This window comes from Hylobates moloch, unplaced genomic scaffold (genome assembly GCF_009828535.3).
Source record: "Hylobates moloch isolate HMO894 unplaced genomic scaffold, HMol_V3 SCAFFOLD_10, whole genome shotgun sequence".
Lineage (NCBI taxonomy): Eukaryota > Metazoa > Chordata > Mammalia > Primates > Hylobatidae > Hylobates > Hylobates moloch.
In genome coordinates, this window is record NW_026652285.1 from 11,470,439 (window position 1) to 11,497,124 (window position 26,686).

At 49.7% G+C, this 26,686-nt stretch overlaps 1 protein-coding gene across 1 annotated transcript in view; it reads right to left on the reverse strand.

Annotated features, from left to right (window-relative positions):
- Positions 1–250: 250 nt before the first annotated feature.
- The window catches only part of CCT6B (chaperonin containing TCP1 subunit 6B), a 208,650-nt gene continuing 182,214 nt past the window's right edge, over positions 251–26,686 (reverse strand). The window contains exon 15 of the mRNA XM_058445555.1: positions 251–318. The gene's annotated coding sequence lies outside the window, so the exon portion shown is untranslated. The remainder of the gene's footprint in view (positions 319–26,686) is intronic.

Consider the following 26,686-nt stretch of genomic DNA (forward strand, 5'->3'; position numbering starts at 1 on the left):
AGGATTACCTGGGCTAGGGCATAAGCAAAGGGAGAAAACAGGGGAAAAGACAATGGAAGGATTTTCCCCCACTTTCTCTGAGTATCAGGAGTCCCCTTTCCCATTCCTCAGGCTTCTCCTGGTCTGCACCCTGTGCCCATTTCTGGATTTCAGGTTATCTTAAGTCAAGCCTAGGGCATACAAGAGAAAAAAATAAAACGAAACTCACCACAAGTCCAGAAGTACTTCAAATTTTGATCTTCTTTAATCTGCCTGCTATTACTTAATTTTCGGAGTCCTCAAATAGCAGCACCAGGCATTCTATCTCGATATTTTTCACTACATTCAGGGGGAGAGGGAGGGTAAAATGTGCTTGCTCAATCTTATCTGGAACTAGAACCTGCCCCTTAACTGTTTAGCCCTTTGGCCCAAATGAGGGCACAAACCCTTCCTATGTCTTGTCAGGTGGGACAAAACAGTCCTTTTCAGAGGAAAGTATGAATTCTAACATTTGAGAATCCAGTAAGTTAGACAGTATTTCGATATTAAGCTGGGATGAATCAAGGGACATAATGAGGATGGAAAGCAGGTAATAGAGAAAGGCCCTGGCAGAGGATCAGTTATAAATCCCTACTGCCATATACAGTGTGCCATGCCCTGTTGTGAGCACTTAATATATATAATGTTGTTTTTCCCTCACAACACCTCTGAGGGAGGTAATATTGCCCTTATAAGGAGACTTAGGCTCAGAATGGTTAACCAACTTCAAGGTCACACAGTAAGTGAATAACAGTAAGTGAGAGCCAGGATCTCCCCCAGACAATCTGGGGCCAAAGTCAGGAGCATAACTACTCCCTGAAAGAGCCCTCAGTTCTAATCTAGCTCAGTAGGCAGCCCCATGGGCTGGGCTCACAGAAGAGTCCAGAGCTGGTTACAAAAAGCCTTGTTACCCAAAGACAAGAGGGTACTCCAGGTCAAGCCTGTAGGGCTTCAGCTACCAAGTTTTCAGCTGCTTTGAAGTAGGAAACAGCAAAGGTATAGGCCTGAGAATGATGCCCCAGGCTATAGGGTACCTCTTATGACCCGTTCCCTCATCAATAACAAATGAAAGCAAGCATCACTGAGCACTCATGGCCTTGCCCTTCAGGTCGGGGTTGTGGAGCAAATTTTAGGCTTGCTCATGGATGTAGGTCACCAGGAGCTCAGGCAGTGACCTCAGGATCAGAGGCAGGGACCCTATCTTAGTCCATCTGCACTGCTATAACAAAATACCATTAAAAAGGTAGCTTATAAACAACATAAATTTATTTCTCACAGTTCCAGTGGCTGGCACCAAGATCAAGGCACCAGTAGATTCAGTGTCTGGGGACAGCCTGTTTCCCAGTTCACAGACAGTGACTTCTCACTGCATCCTCTCAAAGTGGAGGGGAGAAGGCAGCTCTCTGGGGCCTCTCTTATAAGGACACTGTCTTAGTCTCCTTTAGTGTGGCTACAACAGAATGCCACAGGATTTATAAAGAAACATTCATTTCTCACAGTTCTGGAGGCTGGGAAGTTCAAGAGCATGGTGCCAGCATCTGGCAAGGTCCTTTGTGCTTCATCATCATCAAGGTAGAAGGCAGAAAGGTAACTGAGTATGAGAGACAGAGAGAGAAAGGAGGGCAATCTCCCATGATAACCGCATTAATCCATTCATGAGGACAGAGCCCTCATTGCCTAATCACCTCTTAATGGTCCCACCTATCAACGCTGTTGCAATGGGAATTAAGTTTCTAACACATGAACTTTGGAGGACACATTTAAACCATAGCAGCTCCTAGTCCCATTAGTCCCATTCATAAGAGCAGAACCCATATGAACTAATCACCTCCACAAAAGGCCACACCTCCAAATACCACCACCTTGGGGTTTAGGTTTCAATACATAAATTTGGGGGGTACAAACATTCAGACCACAGCAGATTCTAAGTTCCAAAGCCCTCCAACCCTGAGCCTGCCAGGCCTCCAGGGTCCTCAGCTATCTACCACCACCTTCTTCCTCCCTCTGAATTATCTCAGCCTCACTCTCCCTCTCTCTGGTCCAGTCTCTACCCTCCTGCTAGATCTTTTCATTCATCTTTTGCATCTCCTCCCTTATTCCTCAATGCCTTTTCCCCATCTTTTCTCTCTTCTTCCTTCTTTCTCAACACTTCCTGTTCCTTCACTCTCCTCCTCTCATCCTACTCCTTCCCTCTCCTTCATGTCAGTTTTGTTTAATCCTTCCTTCAACAGTCACCAAGTGCCATGTGCCCAGGACTGGGATAAGTATGAACAGTTTCAAAAGATGAGCATACTGCCTTGCCCCGGAGGAGCTCACGGTCCTAATAACAGATAAGTAAGAATGTCATTTGACAAGTTCTTAAAACATCTAGGCCCCTGGGCTGATTTGAAGAAGCTCCTGCCTCCCTTCCTCTTCACTACCCTGAGTCTAAGCACACTTATTTCTTAGAGACAGCTTCTCAGCCTCTTCCAGGGACAAGAGCACCATTAACTCTTATGAAATCTTTGTGCAAGCTAGAAAAATATATCCCTTTCTTTGGGAAAACAGGGCCATATACCAGGATGCATGCTTTGCAGTGAAGTATAGGTTAGATTTCAGCTCCTGTTTCCCCTCTTGGCTAGAAGGCTTTGTGCAGTGTACAACATGCCCAACAGTTTATGCCAGCCCTACTCTGGGGTCCATGCCTTAGCCAGCAAATGGCTCTGCTTCTCTGGACCTCCTTGGGCCTTTGAGCAGAGCTAGAAATTCTCTGCAAACTGAGTGGGGTACTTCTAGCCAGATGAGGGAAGCTAACATAGTGTTCAACAGGAGCTGCCTGACTTCTCTGACATCTTGGCTAGCTGCAGTTCTCCTCTTGCTCCTTTGGCTGAACCCCTCCTACTCTGCTTCTCCCTCATCATCCAAGGCTGAGGAAGAGAATGCATCTCTTGCCTGTCATCTCTCTGAGCAGTTGGAATTGACAGGTCCTCAGGCAGAGGGACTGGCCCTTCTTGACAGCAAACTAGTTCTAGATAAATGAGTATTGGTTTTGCTTTGTTAGTTTTTCATTTGTAGCTATCCTTTGATTTTTTTTTCCCCCTTGCAAAATTGGTTAAGCAATGATAGTATGTGTCTGGTTCTGTGGTTGCATTGATTGGTCAGCTCCTGGAGTCTGGGTATTTGCAGGGTTTTCTGTTGTATTTAGGTTTCCACTCCACCCCCACCTCAACTACCTCCTCTATTTTTGTGGAAAAGGTAGGGAGGAAGGGAACTAACACATATGGAGCAGCTATTAATGCCAGGCACTATGTGGGTGACTTATGCCAATTGCTTCATTCTATCTTCCAAAAACGAAACAAGCCAACGTGGTGGGCATTATTTGTCCTATTTTGCAGATGAAGAAAATGGTGAGAGATTCAGAAACCTGTTCAAGGTTGCATGGCCAGAAAACAGCAGAGCCAGGTGTGGGTCCCCTGCTTCCCCACCAGACTCATGTTTTATGACTGGCCAGTTCACCAGGTGGCCCTCAGTAAGTGGTTCTCTCTAGACTCCAGGCTGCCACTCTGTGAAGTGGAAAGGCACTCAGACCAGCAATGTAATGGGGGTTATTCCCCCAGATGAGGAAACCTTGAGATCATTAGAGAAAGGTCAAAAGCAAAAGGGCCTGGTGACAGTGAAGGGGGAAAGGGGACATGGTGAGTAGAGGAGCTGGCAGAGGTGGAGAGGGCCCAGTGGGGAGGGACAAAGGAGCACGTTGGCATGCAGATGTGCTTGCTGAGTGGGCATGTTCCCAGCATCAGTCAGTCATGGTCTTCACAGCAGCAAATGGGTGGTCCAATTTGTTTTCTCTCCAGCCCCGCCCCTTTCCTCTTGGTGGAGTCACCCAGTTGCTGGACATTACAGGAGCCCACCTTTAGGCTGACTTCAAGAACTCACAGCTAGAACAGTGTCTGTGGACTGGAGGAGCCTTTTGTGATTACATGTGGCTTAGAACTCAGCATGCCTACAATCCTTTGTTAGCAATGGTTCTCTGTGGATTGGCCAAGCCTTTAGCTACATCTGATTGCTAGCAGGAGTAGAAGAGGGAGACGGGGAGGGGGGCCTCTGCGGGAAGCAGCAACAAGGTGAAATGGGAAGGTCACCGAAGTTTAAGCCCCTCCCATTCACACACCTCTTAGCTGTGTGAACTTGGATGAGTCACCACTTTTCTGAGCCTTAAAAATAACAAAAAGCTGCTATTTGAGTGCTTACCATCTTCCGGCACTAATCTAAGCACTTTCCCCATATTACTCATTTAATCCTCAAGACAGCCCTAGGAAGAGTATTATCCTTATTTGACATCCATCAAATTGAGGGTTGTTGTGATGATCAAAGAGGTAAAAACAAGAAAGCAGTTTGCAAAGTGTGTGTGTGTGTGTGTGCATGTGTGTGAGATATTATTGCAGAAATCAGCACCGCCATAGCCCATCAGGGAGGAGCAGCTTTATGGTCCCCGGCATCCCCTCAAAAAGATTCTGACAACCTCAGGGGTCACCAAAGAGGCTTCCTGGCCCTGACCTTGGCCTGACCACCTTCACTCTACCCACCGTCCATTCACTCAACCTACAAATATTTGAGGGCAGATCAGGGACCAGGCATTGTTCTGGGTTCTGGGACCAAAGAACAGACAGCATTTCTGCATCTGTGGAGCTTACATTTGAGGTAGAGAAACAGAGTGCAATTTAATAAATGCATGGTCTGTAGCAAAATCTCATGCAGAGAAGAGAAGTGCTCGGAGGAAAATAAAGCAGAGTTGGGGGTTCGACAGGGATGGTGAGGGAGGCCCTTTTGAGAAGATGACACCTACCCAGAGACCTGAATGAAGGGACGCAGGACCGACAGGACAAGGCTCAGAGGTGGGTCCCAGCCCAGCTGGGCTGAGCAACCACAGGACACATGGCTGAGAAGAATGAGTGGAAAACCAAGTCAGAGCGTCAGCAGGGCCGCACTGCCCACGCCTTTTGGGCTACATGAGGATGTAGGGTTTATTTTAAGCATAAGTATTTGCCTTGGAAGATTCTGGGTGACATTATCTTTTTTTTGTTTTTGTTTTAAGACAGAGTCTTGCTCGGTTGCCCAGGCTGGAGTGCAGTGGCACAATTTCCGCTCACTGCAACCTCCGCCTCCCAGGTTCAAGTGATTCTCCTGCCTCAGCCTCCCAAGTAGCTGGGATTACAGGCACCCGCCACCATGCTTGGCTAATTTTTGTATCTTTAGTGCAGACAGGGTTTTGTCATGTTGGCCAGGCTGGTCTTGAACGCCTGACCTTATGATCTACCTGCCTCAGCCTCCCAAAGTGCTGGGATAACAGGCATAAGCCATGGCACCCAGCCTTATTATCTGATGATAAGGATGCAAAGTTGACCATATATATGCCCGACAGGTGATCTTTCTAAGACACTCATTTCAGCATCTCCACTCCTCACCCCTGGCCCTTTTCTAAAACCCCTGAGAGGTGCCTCATTGTGCTCATGCCTGGTATGGCCCTGCCCCCATGTCCTCTTGGTCACCCCTTCCCAAGCACCAGCCACACCTCCAGGCTCACTGACCCCCGACCCGCTCTCTCCTCTAAGCCAGCTCGTTCTGCCTGGAAACCCCTCCCCATCTGAGCCAGACACCCCCTCACCCACACCCCTATCCTCGCAGCCTTTTTCTTTGGGAACTCTTTCCGGGTCACCTGGCCCATAGCAGTGGAGGGCCCTGCACTTTGCTCTCACAGCCCCACACCGACAGCCATCAGACTGCATATCCGTGGAATAGCAATTATCTGCTCTCCCGTGAGTCTCCACCAGACCCTGCAAGCTCCTATGGCCTGGGCTAGAAATTACCCATCAGTGTGTCCCACCCCCCAGTGCTGAGCCTGACAGGCCATAGAAGGCGCTTAGCAAACACTGACTGCATTAATTATTATTAATTAATAATAGAGGATGGATCCGACCACAGCTGCCCACTCTCTCCTACTCCTACTCCATGAGGCCTCCCGGCTTTCAGGGTGGGAGTGGAGACCTGAAGAGATAACCCCCTTTGCCTGCCCCAGGGAGAGGCGCAGCAGGCAGGGCCAGGCCAACCCTGAGGGGCCAGGAGCCAACTGCGAGGCTGACATGGAGAGGCAGCCAGCCGGCAGGTCTCGTAAACGGCCCAGTTACATTTATAGCCGTGTTCTTATTAAGCACCAGGAGAGGAGAGATGAATCATACCCCCCTCCTTCCACCCACAGCCTGGAGAGGTGGAGGCCACCAGCCGGCCTGGCCTTAAATCTCAGGAAACTTAAAAGTCACAAGTGATCAGGGCCAGCCCTGCATCACCAGGGAGAGCAGAGAGGAATGCAGGCTGCTCCAGCATTCATGCCCCATGGGGTCCAGGATGAGGGCAAGGCGTGGAGGAAGGCGGGGGCTCCCTGAGAGGTCCTGGGAACAGGATCCTCAGTTCAGGCCTGCACTCAACATTGTGTGGCTTTGAGACAGTCAAATGACCCCTCTGGACCTTTGGGCAGCATGCTTTCCCTTAACGAACGGAATCCAGGTGTTTCTGGGGACATGCCCCTCAATCGTCCCATGTTACAGAAAGGCAAAGCAGAACCTGGGGGTGACCCTGGCCACCAGACCCCCAATAACTGTGCCCTGAAAGGTCAGTGGTACAGCAGGCTGGCAGACTGTACATGGCCTTGAAAGGGAAGTCAGGGATTGCATTTATGGCCACGTCCTCAGGGTGTTCTCACCCAATCCTGACCCAGGAGCCATGATGCCTGTCACCCTCCTATAGAAGGGTGTGCTGGGTGCTTGAAAAATGTCTGCCCCCACCACCATGCTCACTTCCCTGAACAGCAGAAAGGTGAGGATTGCTGTACCCATTTTACAGAGGGAGTAACTAGAATTCGAACTGTTGCCAAGACTAAAACGTGGATGGGGCCGCCTTCACACCTGAGGCCTCTTTAACTTTCTCTCTCTTTTTTTCTTGTGCGTGTAATTGATTTCAGTGAGATTTATTAGGGTTTTTAAACCCTTTTTATTGTGAAACATAACACAAATACCAAAAATTGAATAACCCATAAATGTAGAGCTTAATAAGTTATACAAAGGGAATACCCAGGAAACTACCTCCCAGGTCCCAGGAAACAGGACATTGCCAGTGTGCCAGAGCCACCCATGCACCCTGTCCCAAGGCCAGTTCCTCCCTCCCTGCTCAGGGAACCACATCCTAGCCTTCATGGGAGGCTCCTAAGGTAAGCCCAGGCTCCTGGAATTCAGGAGAATTAAGAGCACTGAATAGGAAGGCAAGGGTCACGGGTTCCAGGTCCACCTCCTCTCGGGGCCTCAGTTTCCTCTTCTGTAAAGTGAAGAATTGGACCTCTCCAGCCCAGTCTAGAATCCTAAACCAGCAAGAAGACAATTTGACTGGGATGATGGGTAGTGATCAGAGGATACCTGATACCTGGATACCCCTTCATAGAATAACCAGCAAGAAGACAATTCAGCTGGGGTGATGGGTGGGGATCAGAGGGTGCCTGGACACCCCTTCATAGAATGCGCTTCCTTCCTCCTCACCCCTGGGAGGAGGCGGTGTTCTCTCACCACACCCAGAGGCTGCGACTAGGAGAAGCCTCTTTCTGCCTGCCACGGAGATGGAGTTTTGGGGTTTTCTGCTTGGAGATCTGTGGGGAGCCTGGGAGCTACTTAGTTCTTTGGGCTCATCCCCCACCCCCACCAGGGAGCCTGGTGTCTAGTTTTGAGTAATTCCCCAGAAGCCAAGCAGAGTTCATCCTTCCTGCTTCCCATCAAGACCTCTGATGTGACTTTGGGACCCCTACCCACCTGCACCTCTCCTGGGAGGGCTGAGCCAGCTGCACAGGGCTCTGCAACCTGGGTGCTGGGAAGTATATGCCTGTGGGGAGGAAGAGGAGAAAGAAGAAGGGAGAAGGGAGAGGGAGGGCAGGTTGGACCAGCATTCCCTGAGCCCCTACTGTGTGCCAAGCACTGCAGAGGCACTTGGCATTCATGATCTGGTTTCATCAGCCTCCTCATGTGGAAGAAATACTAATATCTTCGTCTTCCAAAGGAGGACACTGAGGCTGAGTTTAAGCATCTTGCCCAAAGTGGCACCTCTAGGAAAAGGCAGAGGCAGGCTTAGAAACAAGCCCCTCTGACTCCAGAGCTCTTCATGTTCACTCCACACCCAGCCCTGGCACAGAATCAAGAGAGGAAGTCAAGTGAGTCCCGAGGCCTCACTCCCTCCTTCCATGGCTGTGAGCGCCATGGTGCTGATGAATGAAGGGGCTGGATAAATTAGCACAGGAAGTCAGTGGTGATGAAGGTGAAATGAATTGGAAGGAAGAATGAGAGTTGGGGTGGGGTGAGGCAGGCTAGAGTTCAGAGAACAGAGCAACGTTTCCAGCTGGGAGGACTAGGGAAATAGTGGAACAAAACTCCAAGACAGAGAAGAGCAGGTTAGGCCAGGCATGGTGGCTCATGCCACCCAGCACTTTGAGAGGCCACGGTGGGAGGATTGCTTGAGCCCAGAAGTGCAATATGGTGAGACCTTGTCTCTACAAAAAATACAAAAATTAGCCAAGTGTGGTGATTCACACCTGTGGTCCCAGCTACTTGGGAGGCTGAGATGAGAGGATCGCTTGAGCCTGGGAGATCAAGGATGCAGTGGGCCATGTTTGTGCCACTGTATTCCAGCCTGGGTGACACAGCAACACCCTGTATCATAAAAGAAAAGAGCAGGATTTGGGTGGCAGGTGTGGGGCAGGGGGTGCCAGGACTTGATTTGAAGACTTTCAACATCTTATTCACTTCTTTATCCCTTGCTAAGAGCCTACCTGAGAGGCCCTATTCACATTGGATGGGCAGATGGGTAGGTGGAAGGTTGGTTGGAAGAGGGAGAGGTCAAGAAGTCAACATGTTTATGACCAAGGGACTCTAGGTTTTTCATTGCATTCCAGGTGGAGAGAGAAACATATATTTGGAGTAAGTACCCTACAAGCAAGTCACATCACTCAGAGATGCTTAACCGGGGTCTTGTAGATCTCCATTCCTGGATCTCCTCCCCCAGCCCTCCTCCATCTCCCTCTGCCTGCCCTCCCACCCTCAACCCCTATTTCCCCCTCTCTCTCCCTTTTTCATTGCCCTCCAGAACCCAGAGGGGAACATGATTCTCAGAGACCAGGAACCATGGGTGTGAGCTCCAAACTCCTTTGCTCATACCAGCAACTTCAGCCTGGTGAACCTGGAGCTCAGAGAGTGCTGGCATCCTGGTTGAAGACCCCCAGCAAGACCTGCTGCCAAAGTGGGACCAGACTACCTGACCACTTAGCTTTTAGGGCTCGAGGCTGTGCTGGAGGAAAGGTGACAGCAGGGGCCTCCATTTTCTGTCTCTGGAAAACACTGAAACAAGCCAGCCTCCCAGCCACAATGAGCTCCTGCCGCCCAGCCTCAGTGAAGGCCATGGCTTCTCAGCAGCAAACTATGATTGCTCGTGTTGCCTTTCCTGCTGAATGATTTTAGTTGAATAATTTTGCATGATCTCGGCACAGCATGAAGAAAGAGTAGAGCCGAGGACACGGGGCTTATAGTGAGGGAAAAGGGGTAGAACTGGAATCTAAAGAGCTCCCTTCAATCTGACCTTGGCCAGTGACTGGAATTTCCAACCAACTGTTGCTGGTTACCACTAATGACAGCAGCCTCTCCCTCTGTGCATGGCTCTCAGTGGGTCCCCAAAAGGAAAAGGGCTCGGGGTGGCTCGCGGCCTCACGTGGCCATGGGTAGGTCCCACGTTGATCGTCGTACCAGGCAGCCATTGCACTAGAATTATCTCACTCAACCTCCACCACCTCCCCACACCTACCACCCCCCGACCCAACACACACATACCCAGGAAACAGGCATTGTCATCCCCATGTGCAAGGAGGAAACAGGCGTGGCACAGACTTGCCTTAGACCCCCACCCAGTAAGGGCTCATAGAGCCAAGGTCAAGCTCAGATTGACAGACCTCAAACAGGATTGCTCCTGATTCCAAGTGAAGGCCTTACACCCAAACTGGGAGTGGAGAACTTTTTCCAAACTAAAAGGAGGCTGTAGGAGAGGAGCAGAGTCCAAGGGAGAAATTCAAGGTGTTTCCCTGGAAGAGGAAGAGTCAGAAAAGCAGGGCAATTAGAAGATTTGGGAAAAAAGCTGAATCACAATTTAGAGCTGCCAGGACTCTAAGAGGGCTTGAAATCATCCCCTTCACTTTGCAGATGAATTTCACCATAACCCCAGAGAAGTCAAGCAGCTTGGCCAAGGTCACACAGCAGCAGATCTCTGACCACAGCCAAATGCTCCCAAACCCCATGACCGTACAAGGGATTGGGCCTCCCCCGACCCACAAGGCCAGCCCAGCTCTAGCTCCCACAAGGTTAGGTCAGGTTAGGGCCAGAGGATGGGTGGGAGGTGCCCAGGCCAGGTCCTGGCGGGGAGAGTGGTTTCTCCTGCTGTCTCACCCCCGCTCATTACTATTCCTGGCATCATCCCCCTCACACCCCTTCCTGTGGAAACCCAGTGATGCCGAGAGCTGGAATTTGGACGTTTTCCCAGCATTTGGGCTGTTAATTAAAACTAATAAATCTGCCACTTGGAATTGAGTTGAAGAGGAGAAAGGGAGAGGTAGGGGAGGGAGACGGGGACTGGGGTGTAGGATCCCCACACACACTCCTACAAGGGTATCTTCCTTTCAATCCTGCCTCCTGAATTATTTTCTCTGTTGGCCACTTATTCATTCCACACTTGATTCTCCCAGATGCCAGACCCTAACCTCTGCCTGAGTAAGCTCTGGGTTCTTCTAAAGAGACACAAAAGACGTGCCTCCAAGGCAGGGGCGGGCCAATCATTCCCTGCCACTCCATGGGACTGGGCAAAAAGCACGAGACCCAGGTGGGGTAGACCTGGGTTCAAATCCCAGCGTTGCCCTTTCTAGCCATGTGACCTCTGGGGAGCCACTTCACCTCTCCAGGCGTCCCCTTCCTCATCTTGGAAATGCAGACTGTAATTCCTACTTTGAAAGGTTCTTGCAAAGATGACATGAGAAAGTATGCAAAGTAGCCTGTTGCTAACCGTTCAGTGATCTCGCTCTGTGATCTGTTCTGATCTCCACTTCCTTTTTCTCATCTCCCCTGACTCCCAGAGGTTCCCATAAATAATTGCATGTTGTGAAATGATATGAATAATAGTAATGTCACCTTATATCTGTAAAGCAAATTTCAAACTCTCCCATAGTTTAGAACTCTCTCTCTAAACTATGGGGTGCCATGTCTACATCCATATGGCCCATGCACAAAGCCATGCACTAGCCAAGCAATGGTAGTGGTTTATTCATCTTTATTTTCTCAGTGCCCACCACAGTGCTAGATGCATAGGGATGGATGAAAGAAGTGCTTTCATACCTGGAGGGGACATCTGTTCCACTTGTCTGCCCAATTCTCTGTCTGCTTCATCTAGTAACAAACAGCTCCCTTCTGCTTAGGGAACTGCTTCTCCTCTCTCGTACAGTGTGTTCCTTTTCTCTCCTGCTACACAGGTGGCCATGTGACCATGTTGGTCTAATCAGAGCCTTCTCCAGGATTTTTCTTCCTGAGACTGGTGAGGAGCCTTCTTTCGTGTTCAGACATGAGGACAGTGGGTAGGTGGAGCTGCCTGTGAGCATGCCTCCAGCTTTTCTCATGGCAAAGATGAAGTCATGCACAAAGAGACAGAGATGACAGAAAAAAGCAGGTGCCCAGCTCCGCTGGCTTCAGCCCTCCTATGATCAAGTGATATGAGCCAATGAATTTCCTATGTCTTCATTAAACACAATCAAGCTGGGACTCTGCCATTCACAACCTTTGACTCACACAATATCTATCATCTCATTTCATCTTCTCAATGACATCTCAAGCTAGGCCAGCAGAGATTGTTATTCCCATTTTACAGATGAGAAAGTCAAGTCTCAAGAAAGTGAATTTATTTGCCAGGGCTGCAGAGCTGCTAATGGTGGGATTAGAACTGATAACATGTACTAATGTTTATTGAGAGTGGCAGGTGCTATGTTTAGGGGATACGCATTCTCCCACACCATCCTCTCAACAAGCTGATGACAGCACCACTATCAATATCTGCCTTTATACAGATGGGGCAACTGAGGTTGGAGCAGTTAAGTAAATTACCCAAGGTCACAGCAAGTCATGAAGTCAGCCTAGGTCTATCTGCCCAGAGTTGAGGCCACCAGCCACCCACCTGCACTGCCTCCGCAGCTGCCTTTCTGGGAGAGGAGTATCTCCGGGCAGTGGAAGACTAAGAGCACAGAAATAATCAAATACCTGCTGCATGCACAGCTTTGTCCATGGGCTCAAGGATGCACAAATGACCAGGCCACGGAGCCTACCTCAAGGGAACTCCGAGTCTAGAAGAGGGAACAAGGCATGTCCATAAATAGCCACACTGTGAGGCTCAAGTACTTTGGGAACCCAGAGGACAGAGAGATGACTCCAACTGGGGGAGAGGCGGGAGCAAGTGGCACTTAAACATGGCCTTTCATATGGGCAGGATTTGGACCTGCGGACACGGTGTGGCCATGGCAGGGTGAACATCACAAGCAGAGAAAAATGCATAAGCAAACACCTCAGGTGTTTTGGTGGGAAATCCACTGACGTTGTTGGCAGGAGAACATTATCCCATTTTTCTGAAGGGCAGTGTGCATGAATGGGAAAAGACAAACAAAAGACCAGAGAAATCAATTAAAGACAACAAGTTGAGGGTCTTGGATGCCAAGATTAAAAGTTTGGGCTTTATTTGGCAAGCAATGGGGAACCATTGAAGGTTTTTGAGCAGGACAATGTCATAGTCAGACTGGAACAATAGTCTGGCAGCCACACGTAAGACAGATTAGGAACGGGCAAGGGCAGTTAGGAGGAGGCTCAGGAAAGGCAGTAAAGTCAGAAGTAGGCCAGAGCAGGGCATGGAGAAGGGAACAGCAAGATGAATCCAATGACACCACAGAGGCAGACTCATCAGGGAACAGTGTGGTGTGGTGGAAAGAGCTTATACTTGGGAATCAGGATGGACTCGAACCTGGACTCCCTACCTCTAAGAGCTGATGTGCAGGGCACAGGGGACCACGAACAGGACAGCACATTGTGAACTGCAAGTGCACTCACTGATTCATTGATGCTGCCCCAGGAGCTAGAAGTCAGCTGACACCTGGTAAGTGGTCAATGAATGCTGAGGGCATGATGGGAGGATGGATGGACAAGTGACTGAGTGAGGAGATGAGTCAGAGAAGGCTCTGTGAATGAATGAACAAATGAATGAATGAGTAAAAGCAGCAGGAAAGGGAGAGAGGGAAGAGAGAGAGGCACAGCAGCTTCCAGAGTGCTCCTGGAGAAGGACTTGGCTTCAGAAGCCTTTCTTCCATTTCCTCCAAACCCAGCCCCAAAGCTGATACAGCCTGGGCTGAGCCACAGTTTCCACAGCTGCAGGGCCTTAGCGCGAGGAGGGATGGAGGAGGAGGGACGGAAGGCTTAAACACGATGAGGTGCTTGCATGGCTCTGGCATGCCTCCTCCTTCTAAGAAACAGAATTACTTACTTAGAAGGAAATCTTACTTAAAACCTAGTCAGCACTGCTGTGATTTAAGCCCCACTACACGAGGTTCCCCTCCAGCCTTGCTGGTTTTGGGCAAGGATGGAGGCCACTCCCAGGGCTGTGACCTCAACCAAGCCAGGGACCCCTTGGAGCCAATGCTTCCTCAGTGTGGTCCAGGCCCAGGGGGACAGTGGGTAGGGGAAGCTGCCTCTGAGCATGCCTCCATGGTGTCAGAGCCTGTGTGGGGCCTGGGAGCTTGGGTTGGCTGCCTCCAGGAAGCCCTTCTTTTGGGACCACTCCTTCCCTTTCAGACAAATCAATCACCTGCCAGTCAGTAATCAGCCCATAAATATTATTGGTACTGACATTGTATACACATTCTCTTGCTCGGTCTTCACAAAAGCACCATGAGGTCTCTTCCCATTTCACAGATAAAGAAACCTAGATTCATGAACTAACATTCCCAACTTCACACAGTGGGTGGAGAATCTCATCCAACATGAGGCACAAAAGGCTGATTGGTCACCTCCCAATGTCCTTCCCACATTTGTTCAACATGAGACTTGGAGGAGAGAACAAATGCAAATTAACATAATAATAAATCCCTTGCCATGAATGGAAAATGCCATCCAGGCAGCAGGGCAAGCCGAGAGGTCCCCAAAACAATCATCACGATGACAGTTGACATCATTGAGGCTTTCTCTTTGCCAGGCCCTCCTGTGCACTTGAAGCAAATCAACTCATTTAACTCCTTGGTAACAACACTCAGTATGTCCCCTTTTACAGGTAGGTCTCCAGGAAGGTAAGTGACTGGCCCAGGGTCACATGGCCAGGATAGGGCAGAGCCTGGACTCAAATCCAGGCAGTTCCACTCCAGAGCTAGTGGCCTAAATATCCCCAATCCCAAAATTACTCTGGGAGGACATCTTATCACTGCCCCTAAATTTTCTGGTTTGTTGAATGGCGATAGTGACAGTGCTTGCTACATGGTGTCTTTAGGGAAAGCTCATCGGGAATATGGCTGTGGGGTACCCCCATAAACTTCCATGTACTGTATAGTGGATCTTACCGCTGTCCCTGGGTCTTGGGTGGCACTTTGGGAGGCATTTCTTTTTTAATTCAAAAGACAGGAGAGGAGTTGATGCAGGTGGATGGGAAACCAAGTTGGGTGTATGAGACAAGAGAGGCAGAGACTCGGGAGGCAGCCGGGCAGGAGGTGCCGTCAGAACTCAGCAGCCTGTGCTGATAAAGTGGTGAGTGGAGGCAGACAGAAGTTGCTTCAGAGCAGACTAAGCCTGGATTTCAGGAAACCTGCTGTGTTACCTTGCACAAGTCACTACCCCTCTCTGGTCCCAGTTTTCTCCTTTGGAAATAAAGTGAGGCAAAGAGGTAGGGACAGTGAAGAGTGGTGTGAAGATGCTCTCTAAGGTCATGTCCCGTGTCACTGCACTATTTCACTTTACCTGAGAGCTAGCCCTCAGCACAGTGGAATACAGGAAACAGATTTGGGGTGGGGGTATGGTACAACAGCCAGCCCTCCACAAGTTTTGCTTCTAGAGACCCACAATCCAAGAAAAGGAAAATGCTCTGTTTCCACCCCACTCAGCTTGTACTCACCCCACCAACTCCCAAAGGTACCAAGAAGATGAGCATAGGAGAGATACCAGTTAAAGTCATGGATGTACTCACCCTCAGTTTCCTCACCTGAAAATGAAAGGCAGGGTGACTATGGGGAGGGGGTGGTTTGGTTCTCTTCCAGCTCCACCAGCCTAGGGTTCTAGCATTCAAATGAAGCTGTTTTCCACTAGGTTATCTCTTTCTTTGGGGATAGAAGTTGGAAGAGGGTGGGAGCAGTGCTAACTCAATTCTTCCTGGGGTACAGCATCCTCTAGAGGGAGACAAGACTGGAGATGGGTGTGCTGTGGCTGCAGAGTACAGGATAAAGGAAGGGCTTTAATGTCTTCATGCAAATTGTGCATCAACTTGAGGTAGAAATGCCACCTACTCCAGGAAGCCCTTGTGATTGTTTCCAGTACTGACTGTCTGAATGCATGTTCTCCCCTTCCTCCCATCTCAGCCCTCTCCTGTCTGGGTTCCCCCCTCACAAGTGTGTGTGCATGTGCACACACACATATACACACAGGCACCTCCACCCTGCAAGCCCATGTCCTCCACTGACTGACCACACGTTCCCACCAGGCTGGCCTCTGACCCTGGTCCAAGGCCTGCAGGAGAATCTGCAGAGTCAGGGCTCTGTCCTCTTTTCCAATTTCCTTCTGCTTTGATTTTGCAGGTTCTTTGATTGCCCATGGACTTTCAGGCTCAGACAAAGGGCAGCTCTTTGCAAGGAAAAAAAATAATTGAAGAGAACCCTGGGAAATAAATGCAGACTCTGCTTCCTTCTCCAGCCCAACATTCTGACCAGGCTCGAGGAAAGATCCTGCGACCACGGGGTCCCTCAGAGGCCGCTTCTGCTGTGCAAGGCTGCTAGCGTGTTAAAACAATGAAGATTTTGCCAAAATCAGCCTACAAAAAATTGTGCTATATATTACGTCTTGAATATTAACAATTTAATGCTTTAACAAAAAACTTACAATGTAATATAATTGCTCTGTTAAGATAATTACAGGTTTATTTTTAATTAATTCATAATATGCTACAGATGGTGTGGTCTGTTAATAGGACCAAGTTTAACATTATAGGATGAACTGTTTCTTTTGCCCAACTGGGCAGCACTGAGACAGGAGAAATTAGCTCATTTGAAGATAATGTCAAGAGTTGAACCTGAGACTGTGGCACCCAGGCTGAAAGCTTCTCCTGTCCCTTCTGGCTCCCCAACTCCCTTCCCCCATGACAAATCTCTGCTCCTGAACATGCCCACTCTCCCGGAGACACCTGAAACCACAGAGCCGGAAGGAAATTTCCAGATGAACAGCTCAGACTCCTCCACTGTCCAGATGGGGAGATTAAGACCCCATTCAGCAGCCTGGTGTCATGAGAGCTTATTTCCAAACACACCTCTTACACTTATTACGTACGTGGCCCTGAGAAAGTCAGGTCACCCCTCTGAGCCTCAGTTTGCTCAGTTATGAAACTGGCACAGTAAAGCTCGCCTCTGGAGCTGGAGTGAAGTATTAAACAACACATACTGGTGACATGTATTTATGTCAACCTCATCTGACTCCTGTCCCATCAGGTGAGGGTGATGTGGATGGGGCAGGCAGCAGGAAAGGCTCAAACCCAGGCCAGGACTCTGTGTCCCCTCCTCTCACCTGCCCCTCCTCTGCTGAACAGGAAGCAGGGTTGGAGCACAGAGCAGCCCCTAATTCCAAATCCAGGGGAGAAGCTGTGTCTTGTGGCACACATCATGCTCCCTGGATGACCTGCGCCTTCATCCTCCACCATGAAATAAGGGGAGAGCTTGAGATCAGAGAGGAACTGACTATCTGAGAAGTGGAAGGCTGGAGCCCCTGACCCCCATCGCCATCAAATGCAACTCAAGCCATCTGCATCTGGCCTGTCTATGCAGGAGGGAAAGAGAGTCAGTCGAACTGAGTCCAGCCCTGAGGATTAAGTGACATAGGAGGTAGGTTGAGGCCTGGGCAGAAGGTAACCCCAAGCAGGCCTGACTCTGGACCCCTGGCACCCAGAGACCTGCTCCCAAACAATCCCTCCCATTTCTCTTCCATCTTAAAACTGAAGAGACTGAGCCCCAGGATTCCAATAGTTGAAGAGGATCCCAGGCTTTCCAGCCCTTAATTGAGAGGTGAGGGAAGGAGGTGGGGAGTGAGACCATGGCTGGGTTAGGAACACAGGAGAACGTAGGTAGAGCAGCAACAGTCCAAGCCAGACCCCCTTCCTCACCACCTGCCCACTGAAACAACTTCTATCAAGGTCACCAAGAACCAACACTTAGTAAAAGTCAGTTGTCTCTGCTCTCTCCTTCCCTTCTTTAGTCTCTTGGGAATGTCCAGCATGGTTGCCACTCCCACTCTCTTGAAACAATTGCTTCTCTGCTTCCTTGGTAACATGTTCATCTAGTTTTCTTCCTCCTTCAGGGCCACTTCTCCACCTCCTTTCCAAGACTTCTCCTTTGCCTAAATTTTGGAGTGTCCCAGCTCCCTTCTCCTCTGAATGAACTCTGTCTGTCCAGGGGACCTCGCTCACTCATATTGCTTTCTATATCATCTGTGTGCTGATCACCTCCACATTTATATTTCCAGCTCTGGCCATGCCTTTGGCCTGCAGACTGATTTATCCAACTGCCCACTCAATATCGGAGGCATCCGAAACTCATTAAGTCCAAGAAGAGCCTTTGATTTCACCTACAAAGCCACTCCTCCCACTCCCTACAAGCCTTCCGCATCTCAGGAAGTAGCACGTCCATCCACCAGTGGCCCACATATCCAGAGTGACCCTTGCTTCCTCTTTACACACTGTACAGTGAGCCCTATTGGCTCCACCTCCTAAACATATCCCAAGTCTGAGCATTTATCACCAACCCCAAGCTGTGGTCCCACACTACCCTCTCACCTGCACCATCACATCTGTTCCCTGCTGGACTTCCACTGCCAGCTGCTTATACAGCTGCTTTATATAGCAGCCAGAGCACCATGCCCCTGCTTACACTCTCCAACGGCTTCTCATCACAACCAGAACAAAACCAAATACTGTAATGTGCTGTCACAGCTCAGTTTCCCTGGAAAGATTGGAAAATGGTATGTAGGAAGTTAATTGGGATGTGCTCTCAGGATTACACCTGTGGGAAAGGAAGAAAGCAGAACTGGTAGGGGAAATGTTGAGCTACAATGCAGAAGCAACAGAGGCCTCAGCCAATCCCACAGAAGCTCTAGAGCAGGGATGGCCTTTCAGAGTTGTCCCAGAATAGGAGGTCAAGCCTTACACTCCTGCATCAACCTGTCATGGATATGGGCTGCCTTCACCCAGGAATGGCGTGTGACCTCAATTGGACCAGGCAGCCCTCTTCAGCTGACAGCAATACCTAGAGAGGACTCAGATGAGTGCTTTCAGCTGCTCAAGGAGGAGGGCAACCCACCACAGCATCTACTACACAAGACATACAAGACTTGGCATGATCTGACTCTCTCACCAATGCATCTCCCACCACCACCTGTTTTGTTCTGTTTTGTTTTTTGTTTTTTTAAGATGGAGTCTTGCTCTTGTTGCCCTGGCTGGAGTGCAAGGGCATGATTCGGCTCACTGCAACCTCTGCCTCCCGGGTTCAAGTGATTCTTCTGACTCAGCCTCCCGAGTAGCTGGGATTACAGGCTCCCGCCACCACACCCAGCTAGTTTTTGTATTTTTAGTAGAGACAGGTTTTCACCACGTTAGTCAGGCTGGTCTCAGACTCCTGACCTCGGGTGATCCACTGGCCTTGGCCTCCCAAAGTGCCGGGATTACAGCCATGAGCCACCAAGCCCGGCCCTCCCCCACGTTTACTATGCTCCAGCCACAGTGACCTTCATTTGGCCTCCAAAACAAGCTCAGGAACTCTGCTCTTATTGCTTCTTCTGTGTCTCATCCTTCTTATGTGTAAAATGGAGAAAATCATACATCTGCTTCACAGCATAGTTAAGAGGATTAAATGAGTCAACACATGTAAAGAGCAGTGCTTGGCATGGAAGGTGTTATATAATCAGAAGCAATAATAATGATAGTGATGATGATAGTGATGGTGATGATGATAACGATGATGATGACCGTGTTAATGATGATAATGGTTAAGATGATGATGGTGATGATGACAATGATGATGGTGAGGATGATGTTGATAATAGTGATGGTAATGATGATGGTGATGGTGATGATGATGATGATGTTGTTGATGGTGATGGTGATGGAGAGTGAAACTCCCTTCTCTTAAATCACTGCATGGCTACCGCTTCTCAACATTCAAGCATTTTCTCAAATGCCACCTCCTCAGAGAATCCCTCCCTGACCCAAGCCAGGCAGCACACTCCTAATCACTGTTCACCTTCCAACCCCAGTTTATCTTCTTCATGACACTTAACAGTACCTGATACCATCTTATTTGTTTGTTTACATCAGTGGTTCTCAACCAAGGGTGGCTTTTGCCCCCCAGAGAACACTTGGCAATATCTGGAGACACTTTTGGTTGTTACAACTGGGCAGGGGGAGTGCTACTACATCTAGTGAGTAGAGGCCAGGATATTGCTAAGCTTCAAAAGGGAAGCCCTACAACAAAGGTATCTTGGCCCAAAATGTCAACAGTGTTGACAGTAAGAAATCTTGGTTTACTTCTTATTTTTTTTCTCCTCCATGAGAATGTCTGTCTTGTTTGCCCTTATATCCACAATATTGACACCTTGTAGATGCTTAGTCCATATACGCTGACTATCAGTGCTTACAATAATGTTTCACATGGGGTAAGTGGTCTAAAACTGTTTGCTGAGGGAATATGTGCCAAGCCCTATGACTTAATAGCTGTGTGAACTTGGTGAGTCACTTAACTTTCCTGAGCTTCTATTTGCAATTTGCTTATTTGTAAAATAGCATAAATATTCATTAATGAAACCGACAGTTACCAAGATCTCACTGAGTTCCTGTCCTGTCCACTCTTTAGAACCATTCTGGGGATTACAGGAGGTCCATGGATTCATCCTTTGAGACTTGCTCACATGTCACCTCCCCTGTGATGCGCTTCCTGATCCTTGCCTTCCTCAGCCACCCACCATCACTAAGGCAAATAAGTCTCTCCTTTTCCAGTCTCCAAAAGCCCATTGTTCACACCTATGTGGTAGTGAACCATGCTATTGGCTTGAAATGCTTGATAAGTTCTCAGCCCTATCAGACTCTGTCCCTTTTATAACAAACAGTTTGTAATGGTTCCTTTACAATCCTGAAATGAAATTCATATACAGTATAACCTACCTAGACACATCACTGGAAAATAAATCAACATAATGCCCTAACTATAAGATAAAAAAGTAAAATAAAGACAATTTATAATAAAATATGTATCTCAATATGTAAATGCTCAGGTTTGATGGCACTAGAAGACATAATGAAGTTGTCAGAGGCTTGTGTCTACACATTAGCTCACCCTGAGGGCCAGAGCCTCAAATGCAGCCTGACACTCGGGAGGTTGTGTCTGGGACTTCACTGCCACAAAGAGCTTTGCCACTGGAAATGTGATTTTCCAAAAATGATGAATAACTCTTGGTAATGTTCCCAACGGAACAATCTTCCTTTAATTTACACGGTAGTTGTATTCCCAGAAAAATCAGTGTATATTAAATTCATGACACAAATACTTTATGTTTATATGTATAACATAGGTTCTAGGCTCAAATAATTATAAACAGGCTTTTTGCTTACTTGAATGTCGACCAGGATATTTGCAAGTCATGTGGGATGTGGAGTGATGCTTCACTGAGCAGCTCATCCCTGCTTCGATGAGCATTTAACATCCTTGGCCACTCCCACTAAATGCCAGTAGCATCCCCTATAGTGATTGTGAACATCGAAAATGTCCCCCCACTTATTTACAAAACTGTCCCTCCACGATGGCACTGCCCTCATGGAGAATTTCTCTTCTAGTTTATGTCTTTCACCTGCCTATGAGCTACCAGAGGACAGATGAACTTGTACGTGACAGGTACTCAAGAAATTCTGATCAGCTGTAACACATGCGATCATACCCCATGCACATCCCCTCAGCCAGCGCTGGAGGTTGCCTGCAGAAAGACCTGCCAACGGTGACAGATGGGTGTCCTCCAGCCCCGGGAGTGTGCCAATCCATGCACTGATCAGGCCAAAAGTGCCAGGGAGCTAACAGCCCACAGACAACCCTCTGCCAAGGAGGGCTGGGGTTGGGGGATAAATTCTCCAACTTCCTCGCCCCTCCATGGGACCAAAATGAGGCACACTGGGAAGTATTTCAGAGAATCCGCCATGACCTGAGAGCCCCAGCTGCCCACAGAGATAACCCTCGTGAACACCCTATACCTGGCTCTCCTTCCTTCCTGTCTCATTTCCCCACTCCCTCAGAGCACTTCCTGGGATCACCACCCAAATATACTCCTTGCACTCAGATTCTTGTGTCAGTGTGTTTCAGGCACTATTGTTACACAACAAACCACCCCAGAATTGCTTGAAACAGCAAGGATTTCTGATTTCCCCTGATTCAGCTGTTGGCTGGGTGGTTCCTCTGAGGTTTCACTGGGTTCTGCACAGCTGGAGGGTCCCCTGAGCTGGAAGATCAAAGCTGGCCTCACCCACTGTTCAGCAGGTGGTGCAGGCTGTTGGCCGGGGAAGGCTCTGCCCTCCTCCTCCTCGAGGCTTCTCACCCTGCAGTAGCTGGACTTGCATGGCAGCCTCACAACAGTGCCCCAAGATGGCAAATGAGAAAGCAGCAAGCCTCTTGAGCCCACACCCCAGGTCACAAACAACATCCCTTTCTGTTACATTCTATAGGTCAAGGCAAGACACAAGACCAGCCCGGGTTCATGGCGGGTAAAGAAACAGATCTTGTCTCGGGATGGTAGCTGCAGCAAAGGCATGTGCATGCAGGGTGGGAGGAATTTATGATCACTAAATAATCTGCCACTTGGGGTCTACTGTGGGGAGGGGTAACCCCAAATTAAGACATCAGCCAAATCAAGCAATGACATGGGCAGACTAATGCCTGGTGGCATGACAGAGGGGAAGATGTGGATGTGTGAATGCACTTTAGAAACAGAGGTACGGCCCAAGTTGCTGGTGCTGACCAGGACGTGCAGCTCCTGCATACACAGGCTGGGAGGAAGGCGAGACCCTCTTAGCATCTCTAGTTCCACTGCTGAACTTGTGTTTTTCCACAAGACTGCATAATTCACCAAGACACACTTACGGAAGAACATAAACAGTGTGTGCCATGGGCCCATGGGGGTTTGTAATTCAGACATGTCTCCAGGGATAATTAAAATCTCTCCTCAGAACAGGAAGTCTTGAAATAGTGCTACAGTGGTGTGCCCTGCTCCTGCTGAACCCAGGGTGGTGGCCAGGGACTCCTCAGGACAGGAGGAGGAGCTGAGGGTGGGGAAGGAGAAGGTGGCCAGGACCTGCAATCCTGGGAGAACTCAGTGGACGCCCAACTGCAGCAGCAGAAGGGAGTTCAATGTCGGGGAGAACTTCTCTTATCACCAGGGCTCATTTTTAGACCATGGCAAGGGCTGTCCCCTTTGCCCATGGATGGTAAGGACAGATGGAGGGGGCCTGGTTTAGACAGAGCCATGGTACAGGTTAGATGTCCCCATCTAGTTGTGTTCTGTGTCTGAGTGAGGCTGATAATCAGGGATGGGATTCTTTCATGGATAAGGGAGAGGAAGGGAAGAGGAAGGGAACATTGAGTCTTAAAGACCTATTCCATGTCAGGATCTATGCTAAGCACTTTACACCCCTTCTCATTCAACCTGTACCCATTTTTCAGTTCTGAAAGTGCTAAGCCCAAGAACATAAAGCCACTACGTGGCACAGCAGGGACCCAGGCCTCTTGACTCCAAAGTCCACAGAAGTGTCTAGAGGAAGCCAGCAAACAAGGTGAAGCGTTGCACAGCAGACAGAAGACAAGACACTCTCTAGAAGGGGACAAATGGCTCTGCCTTAAAGTCCTTGAAAGCCAGTAAGAAAAAGAGAGTTGAGCCTTATGGTATGTATCTCCAAAGGCCAGGACCATGCCAGGGAATGGATGTGATCAGAAGACAGATTTCAGTTTGGTACAAGAAAGAGCTTTTTAACAGGCAGAATCGTCCCACTCTGGAATGAATGAGCCATATGGAGAGGTGGTGAGTTCCCCATCCCTAGACACATGTAAGCACAGGCTCAATGCCCTCCAGCAGTATTTCCGTAGAAAGGTTAGATCTGGTACCTCTGCAGTCTCTTGGACCCTAAGTTTCCAGGGATCTCTGGGAGGGGCTGAGTGCCTTGGCCAGGGTACCCTGATGGACATAGGCAAAGTTGAGCCAGGAGAGAGTTCGTGACTAATGGAAAAGCTCTGGACCCTGCCTTCTCCCTTCCCTGCCCTCCCAGAGCCTCCAGGCTTCTCATTTGCTGCTCTCCTGGCAAAGCTACTGGCTGGGGGAGGGGAGGGATCAGGAGGTGTCCCCACCCCGCCTGCATGCTGAATGGTGACAAGTTAACCTGCTGACCCTTAATCAAAGTCTCCAAGCGCAGCAGCTGGATGGATGCACCATTTCTCCAGCTCCAATTACTCAGAAGGAAGTTCATCTGGTGGCAAGAAGCAGAAGGAGCTGAAGACGGAGACAGCAAACATGGAACGGTCCTGGGGGAGACCACAGCCATGGCCTCAGCCCAGGGCTGGGGCAGCTTCCAGCCTGGCCCAGGCCCACAGAGCTCCAGCCACCTGGAGAGGCCTGTGCTGAGGGGAGGGAGGGGAGAGGCTGGGGACCTTGGGACAGTCCAGGCCCTTCTGGTGTCAGGGAAGTGGACCACAGAATCCTGAAACATGCTGCTCCCCACACACAGCCCTCCCATTTCAAAGGCTGCCAGCAGCACACAGGGGGCACCCGAAGACTGTGGGGAGGCCTCTGTCAACCCTGGGCACCCCTTCTATCCCCTGTTCCACCCAACCTCATCACCCTGTGTTCCCTCTGGGACCAACCAGCCCTAAGGAGACCAGAAAAGGCAGCATGGATAGAACAATTTCCCTGCAATCAACCCCCAGGATCTGTCCTACCTCCAGAATTGAACTGGGACTGTGGCCATATATGGAGATATCCAGAATAGGGTCCTGCCAGCCCCCCTTCCTCTGTCCCCAGACATTCCTCCCCATTCGGGGGTACATGGGCATGGAAAGGGGGTTCCAGGCCCTAAACCTACATGTTGGGAGGTATGAGAGGCTCCCCTCTGAGAAGCAGACACAGTCCCTGGGAGAGTGCAGTCTGATGGGGGAGACACAGACCCTATCCCAGCAGATCTGCCAGTATGATTTCTGAGTTCAAGAACTCCAGTCTGAGAGAGGAAGACAACACACAAAGATGGATTTGCAAATGCCCACCAGTGAGAAGGTCCCCTGATCTTCTGTCACCCTCATGCATAAGCCACAGGCTGCAGAAGGAAGCGCTGGGGTCACCCCCGGGGGCTCCCCTGAGGAGGGGTTCAGTTCTGAGGTGGCCCCGCTTCCTCCAAACTCAGCCCCAGAAGGCGCTTCCTGGAGCACAGGTGCGCAGGTCTGTACGACTGTGGGAGCCAAGGAAGAGCAGCTTATTAATGTAATCCTTAAGCAAATTTACAAAATTGTCAGTGGATTTGCAGGAAGCCGAGGGAAGTGGCTTCCACGGAAGCTGGCAGCTGCTGTCCTGCCTGGGGGATTTGCCTTGCTGCGTGGGAGCAGGCAGGGATGGGGAGGCTTCATGCCTCAGAACCCCTTCCCCAGCACCTCCTGGCAGGGACCCTGCTTCTCCACATGTCTCCTCTGTCAGTCTCTTCCCTAAAAACAGAACCTGAAAATTGGTCTGGGAGGACCTCAGCCACAACAGCCACTGATAGAAATAATTATAGATGCGGAGTAAGCACTTCCAGTGTGCCAATGCTGAACATATATGAATTCATCATCAGGAATGAGGCAGGTACTGTTATTGTCACTGTTTACAGATGGGAAAACTGAGGCACAGAAAGGCTAGGTAACTCATTGCCCAAGGTCACATAGCTCATAAATGGCAGGGGCAGGATCCAAGCCAGAGCAACCATTCTCAACCTCTCTGCCCTTCTACACCCTTAGTCGCTTGCCTATCTCTTTTGCTTTTGGCTTCTGTCAAAAGCAAACCCATCTTCCCACCCCCATGGGGATGCTAAGCCAACTATCTCTCATGCTGTTCCTAAGGGCAGCCCCGAGTGTCATCCTGACTGTTCCCCAGCCTCCAAATGCCCGAGCCACTCCATTCCTGGTAAATACCTCCATCTTCTACCTGCCCTGCCCTCTCTCAGCCACTTCTTCCGCCCCACAAGAATCGGTGCTTCCCTTCAAAATTGGAACCTCCCGAGAGCACGGACTTGGGTCCCAAGCCTTGGCACAGTCCATCTGGGTCCCTGAGTAAGGCATGGCTTCTTGAAGGGGTCCCAGGCCTTCAAGTCCTGCAGCGATTCTCCTGCCTCCTTGATAAGGCCTGTGCCCAACAGCCTTTGGGTTTGAGGAGAAGGCTGCTACGAGCCAGCGTGGCCCAGGCCCAGCTGACTGAATCTCCAATCTCCACAGAGACTGAGGCTGGTTAACCTGTTGGGAGAGTTCACTGATCACATGCCGATAAGGAATTACAAAAGCCCTGACCAGCCGGTGACCCTATCCAGCCACGGTCCCTGGTCCGGGCTCCAGCACCCCCATCCAGCAGATCTCTCATTAGCATCTTAATGTGAGGAACATATGCAATGAGGCATCTGAGAGAATCCCCAGCATTTAAATTCATTAACAGTCCCTGGAAGTCTTCAGTGCGGAGGTGGAATTATCGCTAAACTGCTTTTAACTTACCAGCTGTGCACTAAACGGCAGAGGAGCCTGGCTTTAGGGTTTGGGAGGAGAGTGGGAGGGGAGTTAGTTGGAGGGGCACTACTGTCTGGGGCCCCAAGCCCAAGGATGCTGAGGCTCCTGGCTGGAAGGCTGTTTTCCAGATTCTGTTCAACACCCTAATGATGAGTGAAAAATTCAATCAACCAGCTGGCTTGTCCACTTAGAAACAAACAGCCGCCTCGACTGATATTGATGTGGCTGTGCATTTCAGGTTAAGTTTCGTGACCCTGCCTCTCTCTGCTCAGTGTATGATGGATGATAGAGGAAATGTCTTTCCTCTCCCGGGAATGGCCTTCCTCTGACTGGCCAGACCCTCCCCACGCTTCATAGCCCCTCCAGGGGGCATTTCCTGACACTGTCCTCCTCTTCCCATCTGGTTTCTGTCCAGCATTTTTGCCCCCCATCCCAGCATACAGCCCACGGTGCCATGACCTTACTAAGATCTGTCTCTTCCATGTGCCCAAGAGTCCCGGAGAGCAGCACTGGGCCTGTGTGTATCCCAGAGTCCAG